Source organism: Pistacia vera, unplaced genomic scaffold (assembly GCF_008641045.1).
Source record: "Pistacia vera cultivar Batoury unplaced genomic scaffold, PisVer_v2 Contig407, whole genome shotgun sequence".
Taxonomy (NCBI): domain Eukaryota; kingdom Viridiplantae; phylum Streptophyta; class Magnoliopsida; order Sapindales; family Anacardiaceae; genus Pistacia; species Pistacia vera.
In genome coordinates this window covers 471659-485912 of record NW_022196232.1, presented here as the reverse complement: position 1 = coordinate 485912, position 14254 = coordinate 471659, and positions in this window count along the sequence as shown.

Sequence of the window (14254 nt, the reverse complement as noted above, 5' to 3'; positions counted from 1 at the left end):
AAATATTATACACGTTATGTCTCTTTCTCTAATGTGGCAAATTAATGCCTCATTTGACATTTATAAATTACATCTTCATTGGAAGAGTAAGGGGTGAAGCGGTAGCGAACCTCAATCCTAGTCCTAAGACTTTACTATACGAACAATGATTGATTAGTTTTAAAAATGAATGAATGTAGGACGTGATATTGCTATAAGAATGCATTAATTATGGTGTTGATTTTTTCCTTCCACCTAAGACTTTCTCAATTTCTTAAAACCATTTTTCTTCATATATGTTCTTAATAAGGCGTTGAAGTCAATTAAAAGAGAGTATGCCGTGTGTATAGCTCTGGTTCCCCTTTCAACATTTCACATCATGATGTTGATGTTCTTCTTTCACCTAAGACTTTCTCAATTTCTTAAAACCATTTTTCTTCATATATGTTCTTAATAAGGCGTTGAAGTCAATTAAAAGAGAGTATGTTGTGTGTGTAGCTTTGCATAGTCTAGAGCTTTCTAATTGGGTCTCAAACTTAATTTCTAACAAATGCGTGCTGGAAATTAAGTTTGATAATGAAATGACCCAATGTGTACAAAGACTTTACGCGTCAAATAAATATTCTTAGATGGTTAATGCCTCGTTTGATCTAATTGTGGAAATTTAATTCCTCATTTGATCAAGTCAAGCCATGCACTAGTGACTTTATTTTTTAGCTTTTTAATTTTTATCTAAGGGTTTTGGTTTTTTATATTTTAAGGCTTTACAATTTTTTTTTTTTTTTTTTTAATTTTACTTGATTTGATTCTTGGTATCTTTTTTGGACAAAGATCTTTTCCATTGTTTTTTCCATCCTTGTTTCTCCTCAGTTTTTAGTGTTGGGCAAGGCCCAATCCCAGTTGGTCTCAAATTGGGACCGGTCCCAATTTGGCTGGGACCTGTCTTAAACCCATGACAAATATCAGGGTTCACACTGGTTCCTAGGCCCACAAGACCGGTCCTGAGACCAATCCTATGGGCCTGAAAAATTTCCAATACCTCTCTAATTTTGTATATAATTGGGGTTAAATTGAAAATTATGTAGAGAGGTTTATGTAATTTTTTTACTTTTTAGGGGGTGATTTGTAAATTTTTTAATTATTTAGTAAATAAATATAAATTAATGGTTAATTGGTTATAAATTTTGGGTAAATTTAATGAAGAGACTTGAAACAAGTAACATTAGGCTTTCCAAAAAGCGATATTTGCCCCCCTCTAAATTTGTATATATGAACGATTATTCATCTATATTTACTTAAACTATCAATATTTGCTCGTCTTATGAAAAAGAAGTAGTAAAGAATTATTACATAACCCTTCATTTTCTTTAGTAGTTCGAAAACAATTGGATTACTTGCTTTATCTCATTAAGTATTAATTTATGCTACGATGATTTGACTCTTGAGATGCCCTGATTCTATGTTCTTTTACCCTTTAGTTTTATTTTACATGTATTAATTAGTCCATATTCAAGATTTGTCCTACAGGAAGAATCAAAATTTCCAAGGCTTTAATTAGTTATCAACTCATCATGTCATCCAAAATTTTCAAGAGCAATCAATATGTTTTGAAGTCAAGAAAAGAATTTGCACTAACACATGAAGCATGCAATAGACTACTATACAAGTGATAATTGAATGATAGGTGAAAATAGTAAAGATTGTTATTATTTAGTTGGTTTAAATTTTAGTCTTTCTACTTCAAAGTTATTAAGTTTAGTATTCCAAATTAAATTTCAATTATTTATTCATTAAAAAAATCGCACACCTCTTCTAATATATTTATCTGTCATCAGGGCGAACCCAGTCCCCTTAAGGGTAGGCCCTCACATTTAAAAAAAAAAAAAAATTGTTTTATATAGGCCCCATAATTTTTTTATTATATATATATATATATATATATATATCTAAAAGCTCCCTTCAAATTTTAAAAAAAATGAAAATATTATACATTACCCAGACTCATAAAAAACTCACTATTAATATATATTTCATCACCTATATCATATTAAAATTTAAAACCCTCTCCATTCTTTTCTACGTCACCTATTTTTTATGATTTTATTCCTAAAATTCTTTATCTCTCATTCTCTCTTTCACTTTCTCTATGTTATTCTTCTTAAACTTTAAGACTAAATTGTTGAAGCTTTCACTAATCAGGTGCCACAATTAGATTTGTTTTTGTTTTATCATTTTTTAGGTATGTGTATTGCTCATTTCATTTTAGTTGATTTTAGGTTGAATCATGCTTATTTTTTGGAGGTTTTTATTCTAATTTGATGAAAAAGGCATATTCTTGTGAGTTTGTTTTGTGTTTGAGAATGTTATGCTTTCCCAATTAAACATTAACTATATTTTACTGAACGTTATTCTTCACCTTCACCCACCACTTTCCTAATTTCAAACTCACCGTTTAGCTCTCAAATTATTAAAGAAGTTAGTTATTATCTATGTTTATACTAAGAAAATTCCCTATTTTTTATTAATTCATATTAAAAGTCAACGTAACTTGACTAATTTAGTTTTTGATTTACTTTAGCTTAGGCTAGGCCTCATCAAAGTCATGAAAATTTATTATAATATTTGAAAGCCAAAAAAAAAAAAAAAAAAAGAGAGAAATAGAAAATTTGTGTAAACATTTTTGGTATTGTGATTTTGTAAACTTTTTAATTATATTGATTTAAATGATCTTGGATTCTCGTGGTTTTTGCTCTCTTTAATTAAGAGTTTTTTCAACGTAAATTTTCTTGTGTTTCCTTGAATTGGATGTTTTTTCAACATAATTTGCTAGGTTTTGCTTCTCATAGATTTATTCAAGTGGTAAATTGTGTTTTATTATTTTTTTCAAATTATTGATTGTTATTATTTTTTTTTAAGGTTTTGATTTTTTTTTAAGTTTTCATTAGTTTTTTGTCAAACATGACGGAGCCACGGAGCCCCCCCTTGGAAAAATCTTGGTCTGCCATTGTCTGTAATATAATAATAATATCATACACTCATATTAAACTTTTGTAAGACCACCATATTAAAAAAAAAAACAATGAAAGAAAAAAAAGATCAACTTAATGAATAAAATTGAATAATATGATAATAATAAAGAAAAAACAATATTTCATCCAATTATATATTAATCTTTTGTTAGCATGATAACTCAATTGATGTAACATTAAAATTTTCGGACCAATGCTTAAAGTAAAAAACCAAGACTAAGACAATCGAAAAAGAGAGGAGTTTATGTATGACTTTTAAGCTTACCTTTGTGGGACGGCTTGGGGGTTTCATATAGCGTTTGCCCTTGCCATGATTAGGGTGGCATGATGGTGTCAAATGACTGATGGCCATGTTTCGGCTGGAAACGTTTCGAAGTAGGGAGAAGTTGAACGCCGAAATATAGGCAGTAGAAAGTTGACTTGGAGTGGAAGACAAGTACATCGTTGTTGGTTGGAGATTTTATCTCCTTGAGTGTCACTTGTCTAACACTTGTTCACATGTTTGGGCCGCAAGTGGCCCAAATCGCTAACTCAGCCCATTTTCAATATAAAAATATTTTGGATCCTTTTTCATATATTTATTATGCGCTCCTTCTATGGGCTTAATCAAATTGGCTAGGCTAAAATTTCCAATCAACATATATCATGAATCAATATTTGGTGACATGTTATATGTTTTTTTATACCTATATTTACCTTAACATTATTAATAAAGATAAGTTGACAAACAAATCTCATAAACCTCGACGTGATAATTGAGTTGGCAGCTCCACCACACCCAAGACACAAAATGATTTTAACTAGACCCAAGAAACGTCATTCATAAAAGCAATGGTTATTCCTCACGCAAAAAATAGTTGTTCATTCCTTATGAAACGGATTGTTCCTTGAAGGAACGGTCATATATGAATGAAGAATGGTCATGGAACGGTTGTTCTTTGTAAAGGAATTATTGTTCCTTCATCAAAAATGGACATCCCGTATGGAATGATCATTCCTTCATAAGGAATGCATTCTATATGAAGGAACATTCATTCATTCACAAGGATCGACCATTCATATTTAGTCAAAATCATCAATTGACGTGTTAATGTCAACTCAGATGTTACACCGGTTTATGAGATACGTTTGTCAACGTAGTATTATCCTAACATTATATAGTGAGGCCTTGTTGTATTTATAAACTTGTAACAACTCCTTTATATTTACGGTCCATTTGGTGACTCTTCTTCAAGTATATAAGAGCTTATAAAAATATAGTTTATCATAATAGAGTTTATGACGGAAATATAGATCCTAATATGTTCGTTTGCATTTTTTTCCTTATTTTTGAATTTTTTATTTTGTAAACCGTGACAAAGTTGTTTACTTACAAACTACATTATCTGATTTCACAAATTGCAAAAAACAATCTGCTTGATCACGAGAAAAAGGCACAAGTTATGATTAGGGATAGGTGCAGGCCGAGTTGGGTTCGAGAACCCCATTCCTCGTCCCCAATATCTGCTCCCATGACTATCCTCGGTGGTAGGGACAATTCTCGTGACCGTCCCTAGCCTGTGGGGATGGAATCACCCCTGCCCCGTCCCGGCCCGGTCCAATGAACGGGGCATCGCAGGAAAATTTTCCCACAGGGATTTATCCCTGGACGGGGAATTTTTCAATTAATTAATTACAAGGATGATTGAATTTGTGTGATTTGTAATTCATTAAGCAATTGTGTATATTCTTATATTGGTTTGGTAAATTGTAATAATCTAATCAAATTTATTTTTGAGGCATGTATTATTATTTTGTGAATTTCACAAAGTAATAATACATATATTTAATTATTATACTCCCTCGTTTAAATTATTTTTTTCTATAAATTTAATACAAACATTAAAAAGTATTATAAAAGTAAATATCATAAATTTAGATACATTACTTAAAAGTTAAAACCATGATTTAAACTCTAACTTTATATGCAATCTCGCAAAGGAAAAAAAAACATAAAATTCTCAATAAAAGAAGGTGGGGGGAGGGGGGGTTGACTGGTCGGGGCGGGAATTTTTTTGAGGACCATCGTCGACCCTATTCCTGATATTTTTGGGAATTCCCGCCCCATTCTAGCTAGCTCAGGCAGGATCCCCGTGGGCCCGGGGTAAACGCCCTAGTTATGATGGATTGAGAAAAGAAATTCCTCATTTTTAATGTCCCCTTATCAAGATTTTCTCTCTCTTAAACAATCTTCAAATCTCGTATACTTTTTTTATACAAGAATTTTAATTTAATTTATACCATATTGAAATCCTGCAACAACTAGAAAAGTTATTACGATTTTCATTTTTGCCTCAATATTTTTTTTTCATTTTTTGAATCCGGGGTGTCCGAACCAGCTTGCGTGCACCTCAACTAGTTTCTTGGGACCTTGAAATTCATGGTCAGGTAAGCCTCTAGTGGTTACCCCTTATTAATAGTCGTAGGGATTCAAACTCAGGACCTCTTGAGTAATATACCCAAGAGTCTCAAGCGAACCACCAAACTATTTAGAGGTATTTTTTTTTTTGCCTCAAATTTGTTTCCACAAAGTTTTTTCCCAAATTTTTAGAATGCCTTAATCCCAGTACTTGTGACATCATTAGTATAAATAAAACAACACGTAAAAATTGTGAAGACAAATTCTCGTATATGAATTGACGTGGTACAATTATACAAAATGAATACATGAAGAGTAATACTACACTCACAAACATTTCTCACTAACTTTCTCTCACAAACATGATGTGTCAGCTCACAATTGGTCAGCTCACATGGGTTCTGCCTGCCCAATAATGGGTCCCATCTGACCAAACTAATTGTGAACTGCCACATGGGGATAGTGAGAGGTGTTAGTGAGAGATGTTTGTAAGGCTAGTATTATTGATATATGAATGTATTTTTGTATTTGAAAAGTCTATTCAATAAATATGGATAAAATGGTATGTCAATTAAAGAAAATATATCTCAATAGTTTGTAAGAGTCAATAATCAAAACATGAATCAATGCAATCCAAGAAACGGTGTATTTCTATCTCTTGCTGATCAGTAAAGGACCTATTATATTACAGAAAAAGGTCAACAACAGATCTAAGTGCCAAGCTCACAAATGTGGCAGATACAAAATTTGAGGGATTGAAGCCAAAAATTAAAAAAAGTAGTGAACGAGGTGAAAACAAGAAGATATGGTGATATTAATGAGAAGCCAAAGATTTATATGAAATCTAATGGTAACATCTTATCTGTTAACCATCATTGGATGACTTGATGGTAAAAGCTTAAAAGGAGGTTCTATGAGCTCTTGAGTTTGAGTCTTCCCCAGCCTTTATGACCACTGAGACTCTTACCTGGCCGACAGTTCCAAGAGAGCTGTTTATATGAACACCAGTAAATTTGTTGTTATCTAATCTTAGGATAATTAAGTTTTGCCAATTATTCACCATACAATCTGGTAATTCTCCGTGGAAGAAGTTTTTGCTAAGGATGAGAATTTGCCTCAATCATCTCATAACACAACAAGTGAGAAATTGATTCTGACAGACTGTTGTTGGAAAGGTCGAGTTCATGGATGTTGAAGGGTTTGAGAGGCAATATTATTTGAACTAAAGTCCAGTGAATCAAACTATTTTTGAAGGGTGTGAAGGGGATTACAATGAAAAAGTCATTATNGCTGGGTCGAGCAGGATCCCCGTGGGCCCGTGGCAAACGCCCTAGTTATGATGGATTGAGAAAAGAAATTCCTCATTTTTAATGTCCCCTTATCAAGATTTTCTCTCTCTTAAACAATCTTCAAATCTCGTATACTTTTTTTATACAAGAATTTTAATTTAATTTATACCATATTGAAATCCTGCAACAACTAGAAAAGTTATTATGATTTTCTTTTTTGTCTTAATTTTTTTTTTTTCATTTTTTGAATCCGGGTTGCTCGGGCTAGCTTGCGTGCACCTCAACTAGTTTCTTGAGACCTTGAAATTAATGTTCAGGTAAACCTTTAGTGGTTAGCTCTTATTAATAGTCGTGGGGATTCAAACTTATGACCTCTTAAGTAATACACCCAAGAGTCTCAAGCGAACAGCCAAACTATTTAGAGGTAGTTTTTTTTGCCTCAAATTTGTTTCCACAAAGTTTTTTCCCAAATTTTTAGAATGCCTTAATCTCAGTACTTGTGACATCATTAGTATAAATAACACAACACGTAAAAATTGTGAAGACAAATTCTCGTATATGAATTGACATGGTACAATTGTACAAAATTAATAAATGAAGGGTAATACTACACTCACAAGTACTTTTTACTAACTTTTTTTCACAAATATGACGTATCAGCTCACAATTGGTCAACTCACATAGGTCCTGCCTGCCCAATAATGGGTCTCACCTTATCAAACCAATTGCGAACTATCACATGGGGATAGTGAGAGATGTTTGTGAGGCTGGTATTATTGATAAATGAATGTGTTTTTGCATTTGAAAAGTCTATTCAATAAATATGGATGAATGGTATGTCAGTTAAAGAAAATATATCTCAACAGTTTGTAAGAGTCAATAATCAAAACATGAATCAATGCAATCCAAGAAACAATGTATTTCTATCTCTTGCTGATCAATAAAGGACCTACTATATTACAGAAACATGTCGACAACAGATCTAAGTGCCAAGCTCACAAATGTGGCGGATACAAAATTTGAGGGATTGAAGCCAAAAATTAAAAAAAGTAGTGAACGAGGTGAAAACCAGAAGATATGGTGATATTAATGAAGCCAAAGATTTATGTGAAATATAATGGTAACATCTTATCTGTTAACCATCATTGGATGACCTGATGGTAAAAGAGTAAAAGGAGATGCTATGAGTTCTTGAGTTTGAGTCTTCCCAAGCCTTGATGACCACTGAGACTCTTATCTGGCCGATAGTTCTAAGAGAGTCGTTTATATGAATACTAGTAAATTTGTTGTTATCTAATTTTAGGACAATTAAGTTTTGCCAATTATTCACCAAACAATCTAGTAATTGTCCGTGGAAGAAGTTTTTGCTAAGGATGAGAATTTGCCTCAATCATCTCATAACACAAGTGAGAAATTGATCTTGACAAACTGTTATTGGAAAGGTCGAGTTTATGGATGTTGAAGGCCAAGGGTGTGAGAGGCAATAGACCTGATAAATTATTTGAGTGTCAAGTCCAGTGAATCACACTATTTTTGAAGGGTGTGAAGGGGATTACAATGAAAAAGTCATTATGATTCCTATCCCATCCCATCCCTAAATTTTTTGTTAAACTAATCCCCTTCGCAAACGGGCAGATGAGGACAAACAAAAAATTGTAGGGATGGGTGCCGGCCGAGTTGGGGTCGAAACCCCATTCCTCGTCCCAATATCTGCGCCATGATTGTCCCAAGTTTAATTATTAGACTCCCTCGTTTAATTTTTTTTTTTTATAAATTTAATACAAATATTAGAAAGTATATAAAAGTAAATATCATAAATTTAGAACATTACTTAAAGTTAAAATCATGATTTAAACTTTAACTTTATATGCATCTTGCAAAGGAAAAAAAAACATAAAATTCTCAATAAAGAAAGGTGGGGGGAGGGGGGTTGACTTGTCAGGACGGGATTTTTTAGGACCATCCTCAACCCTATTCCTGACATTTTTGGGAATTCCTGCCCATTCTTGCTGGGTCGAGCAGGATCCCCGTGGGCCCGTGGCAAACACCCTAGTTTGATGGATTGAGAAAAGAAATTCCTCATTTTTAATGTCCCCTATCAAGATTTTCTCTCTCTAAACAATCTTCAAATCTCGTATACTTTTTTTATACAAGAATTTTAATTAATTATACCATACTGAAATCCTGCAACAACTAGAAAAGTTATTATGATTTTCTTTTTTGCCTTAATTTTTTTTTTTTTTTTGATCAACGGTGCTCGGGCCAGCTGCGTGCACCTCAACTAGTTTTTGAGACTTGAAATTAATGTTCAAGTAAACTTTAGTGGTTAGCTCTTATAATAGTCGTGGGATTCAAACTCATGACTCTTAAGTAATACACCCAAGAGTCTCAAGCAACACCCAAACTATTTAGAGGTAGTTTTTTTTTTGCCTCAAATTTGTTTCCACAAAGTTTTTTCCCAAATTTTTAGAATGCCTTAATCTCAGTACTTGTGACATCATTAGTATAAATAACACAACACGTAAAAATTGTGAAGACAAATTCTCGTATATGAATTGACATGGTACAATTGTACAAAATTAATAAATGAAGGGTAATACTACACTCACAAATACTTTTTACTAACTTTCTTTCACAAATATGACGTGTCAGCTCATAATTGGTCAACTCACATAGGTCCCGCTTACCCAATAATGGGTCTCACCTTATCAAACCAATTGCGAACTACCACATAGGGATAGTGAGAGATGTTTGTGAGGCTGGTATTATTGATAAATGAATGTGTTTTTGTATTTGAAAAGTCTATTCAATAAATATGGATGAATGGTATGTCAGTTAAAGAAAATATATCTCAACAGTTTATAAGAGTCAATAATCAAAACATGAATCAATGCAATCCAAGAAACGATGTATTTCTAACTCTTCCTGATAAGTAAAGGACCTACTATATTACAGAAACCGATCGACAACAGATCTAAGTGCCAAGCTCACAAATGTGGCAGATACAAAATTTGAGGGATTGAAGCCAAAAATTAAAAAAAGTAGTGAACGAGGTGAAAACCAGAAGACATGGTGATATTAATGAAGCTAAAGATTTATATGAAATATAATAGTAACATATCATCTATTAAGTATTAACTACCATTAGGTGACTTGATAGCAAAAGAGTAAAATGAGATTTTATGTGTTCTTGAGTTCTAGTCTTCCCAAGCAAGGATGACCATTGAGACTCTTACCTTGGCCGACAGGTCCAAGAGAGCTGTTTATATGAACACCAGTAACTTTGTTGTTATCTAATTTTAGGACAATTAAGTTTTGCCAACTATTCGCCAAACAATCTGGCAATTGTCTGTGGAAGAAGTTTTTCCTAAGGATGAGCATTTGCCTCAATCATCTCATAACACAACAAGTGAGAAATTGATCTGACAAACTGTTGTTGGAAAGGTCGAGTTTATGGATGTTAAAGGCCAAGGGTGTGAGAGGCAATGGACCTGACAAATTATTTGAGATTCAAGTCCAGTGAATCAAACTATTTTTGAAGGGTGTGAAGCGGATTACAATGAAAAAAGTCATTATAATTCCTTTCCCACCCCATCCCTAAATTTTTTGTTAAACTAATCCCCTTCGTTATATAAGTGGTGAAAGTTGTTATCCTTGTACATCATTATGGTATTTTTTATATTCAGTTTCTACAGATAGAAGAGCTTTTATAATCTTATCTAGTAATTAGGATTATGGTTGTATTCCTTTGCTAATTATATCACTATAAATAAAGGTTATCGAAGTAGTAGAGTGCACATCGTGTTTCAGTACAAGCTCCTTTTATACAACTTAATTTACATAGAAGAAAATGGAGAAGATTTCACCTAAATTGGCATTCTTGATTGTCCTCTTTGTCACAACCTCATGTAATTGGTCCATTCATTTTTCCTCTTCTTTTTTCACATGCTATTAATTAATGTCTATGATTTTAATTTCATGTGTTTAATTAGTTTTAATTAATTTAATTACAGGTATATTATTGGTTGACTTACCAATAATTGAAGCTGGGTTTGTTCGACCAGATTATTGCTATCATGATGATGATTGCCATCGAGATTGCCCAGGAGGAAAAGGCTTTTGTTGTCAAGATCCAAACGATACAAAATGTCCAAAAGGCTCCTGCTATTGTTCATAAATTCACCAAGAAGTTCAGACAAAATTATGTTTTTCATCCTAACTTTATATATACATATGTTTATATAAAGTTAGGATGAAAAATATAATTTTGTCTAATATGATGTATTATAGAATAAAGTTCTCTAATTAAAGAACTTAATTATATTTAAATAAATAAATATAATAAATACTAATGTTGTCTTTTGATTGATACCATTCCAATAAAACTCTAATCTACTTTATTTTTCTTTTCTCTAACCAATTTGATGTCAATTTGTAATCAATAAAACTCAATATAATCCCTTGCACATTACCTACCAACTACTGGGGTTGGTGTCTTTTCATTAATGTTTTAAATATAATTGTTACACGTATTTTGAATGAAGAAGACTTTCATGAAGTCCGAGTCAAGAACTTCATGAGAAATAAAAATTACAAGTGTAAAACTTACGTTACATTACGTGACTCAAGTAACGTAAATAATCTTTTGATTTTCATCAGTTTTAAACCTTGATGGTCTACATTAGTTGTTCAGTTTTCAAATGCTTCAGTTTTCAAACGTTTGGGATTTATGACAACCATTAAGCATGTCATTAAGAGCTTGATGGAAGCTTGGCTATGTATATTATTTTGGTCCCTAAACTCAAGAACTCGATTATACTAAATTATACACCATCAATATTATAGTGTCTTGAGAGCTTAGAAGAGCCAACATACACCTGCATGAGTTTGTTTCAATGACTGGAGGTAATTCTTGATTCCTGGTTTATAGTTTAAGAATATTATATTCTTTGTATTTCTGTTTAGATTACAGATAAATGTTTTACAACGAGATCATATGAACCTGTCATCCTAGTCAATTGGAATATGTAAGCATAAAAACTCAATTCACATAGCATTAAAACTCTGGATCATAAGTCACTAGACATANTTTTTTTATATTTTAAGAGCGAAATGAAATTCTGTTGCGGGGTTCATGTAATTTTCAGGGGTAGATTAGTAATTTTCAAGGCCCATAGCCAACGGTTATTAAATGATTTTTTTTTTTAATTTTGTACAATTTTTTTTAATCCCTACAATTTCTGTCTATTTCAAAATTTACAAGGGTTTTATGCAATTGTCCAGAGGGCTAAAAAAATAAACCAAAAGGGTTTGGGCCCAAGTCTAGGCCTTGGAGGAGGGCCCAATGGAGGGACTGAGCCCTCCTCCTTAGGCCTGTTCCGGTTTTGGGACCACATTTACTAGGATTAGTCATCTCAAGGACCGGTCCTAAGATTGAGTTTTTGGGCTGGGTTTTTGGACCAAGTCCCAAATGCCCAGCTCTAGTCACTAGACATATATCATGAATCAATATACAGTAAAATGTTATATGCTTCTTTGCACCTATATGTAAAGGCCTTGTTATATGTAAACTTATAACGGCCTCTTATACTTTTTATTAATCAAACAACTAACAAATTCTTTATAAATTTAAAGGTTGTTATGGGCTACCAATTTTCAAACTAGGGGCCAAACTAAAATTTATGGAAGGGGAAAAATGTAAACTATTTTATAAAAAGGGTTCCAAAAAATATAACAAATTCTAGGATAAAATATAAATATAAGATTTTCTAAGGGTCGGCTTGGTAGTTTTTTTTCCATTGGTTTTGAAGGGTTTTTAATTACACTGGTTTTGACGTATTCTACAACCATTACTTTCCAGATTTTTTATGCACTGGTTTTGACTGGCTCAAAAATCCTAAGAAACCAATGTAGTGTATTTTTTAGGGGTTTATAAAACACCCCAAATCAAGATGTTTTGGTTGGTTTTAAAATTTTATTCCACAAATACTCTAAATACTACAAAATTATCCCAATTATGTCCAAAAAAATTACTATATTATCCGCATCTCTAACCATATTAAATATAAAATAATTTTAAGCAATCATAAAAAAAGAAAAATATTAAAATCTCATTTCTAGCTGCTTTCTTGGAGAAGTGGAGTTACAATTTTTCAATCATTCCAGATTCTGCAAAGAATGGGGAAAAATGATAACAAGACTTTGCACATTTAAAGTTATAAAATATTAATAAGTACAAAATTAATAAAGAACTCTTACTTTGTAATTAAAAAATATTAAACTCCCAAATACTGGTTGAAGTTGAGGTATTTTTATGAATATATATGTAAATTTATCATTTTAAAAAGCTATCAGAACCGTTGGAATATAAACTCCTAAGCATAGATTGAGTGTTTTAAAAACCGCTACTAAAAACCCTCAAAACTGTTACAATGGTTTATCCTTATAACCGTTACCATGAAACTCTCAAGCGGACTCTAAGGTTCGTAAGAGTTCTGAGAGGAGTTTCTTCTTTCTTCTCAATATTGTTAGGGTTTCGATTGCTTGTAATTTCTAGCAGCCACTCGCCATGATAGCAAAACTTTTGCACAAAATCGACCCATTTAACAAATGGGATTATGATTACTCTTCAAGGAATGATACTAGTGAGTCGCTCTCAGCTTTTCCAAGTTTGGATGTTCTGAAATCTTTTTTCTCCTCTCCTATATTATCTCCTGGTAAGTTGTTTCGTTTCTATTTCTTTTAAGTTCTTGTTTTAGCGCTTGCTATGTCTCATAACATAACATTTATTTATATAAGCAGGTTCGGAGTCGAAACATACGAGAGAATGTGTATCTTGAGTGCTTGAGGGTAAGCCTCGGAAAATTGAACCAGTATTTCCGTTGTTTGTGTGTATTTACAAGTGGTGGTATGGTATGGGGCTATGATAGATTTTTGTCTTTATTTTACTGTGGATATAGTTTACGACAATAAAATATTCGGCTCTCCTATGCACAGCATACTCATCTATCAGTTCTTTCGTATTTACAGCAGGACCGATCAGTTTCTCTGTTCACAAGAATCCTCCGGGTCCACCGCTACCGCATCATGATGAAGCTAAATTATTTTGATATATTTGGTTTCGTGCATGCAATAAGGTTGCTATCGACTATAATAGCGCTAGGTGTTTTTGAATCTCTTTATGCACGGTCGCGTGCAGGAAAGAAGTTCTTCATGTCATTGCATGATGACGGGGTTGTTGATGTGAATATTTCCATGGTTTGCATGATGATGGCATATTCCTCAATCTCTTACCTGTCTCATTATAGAGATGTAGAGATGTGAACAGAGTCGCTTTGGTCATTAGTAGGTTTGCTTTCGTAACCTACCTTTTCTTTATTGCGTTGCAATTTACTATTTTGAGAGACCTATTCAAGCTATCATTTTTTCCTGTAGAACATCAAAGTGATACTCTTCGAAGTGGTTTAAGAAATTACATTAGGTTAAAGAAAAACTATGGTTATGTAAGACCAGCTCCATATAACAAAATATAATATGCAATATAATTTCAAGTTTTTTTT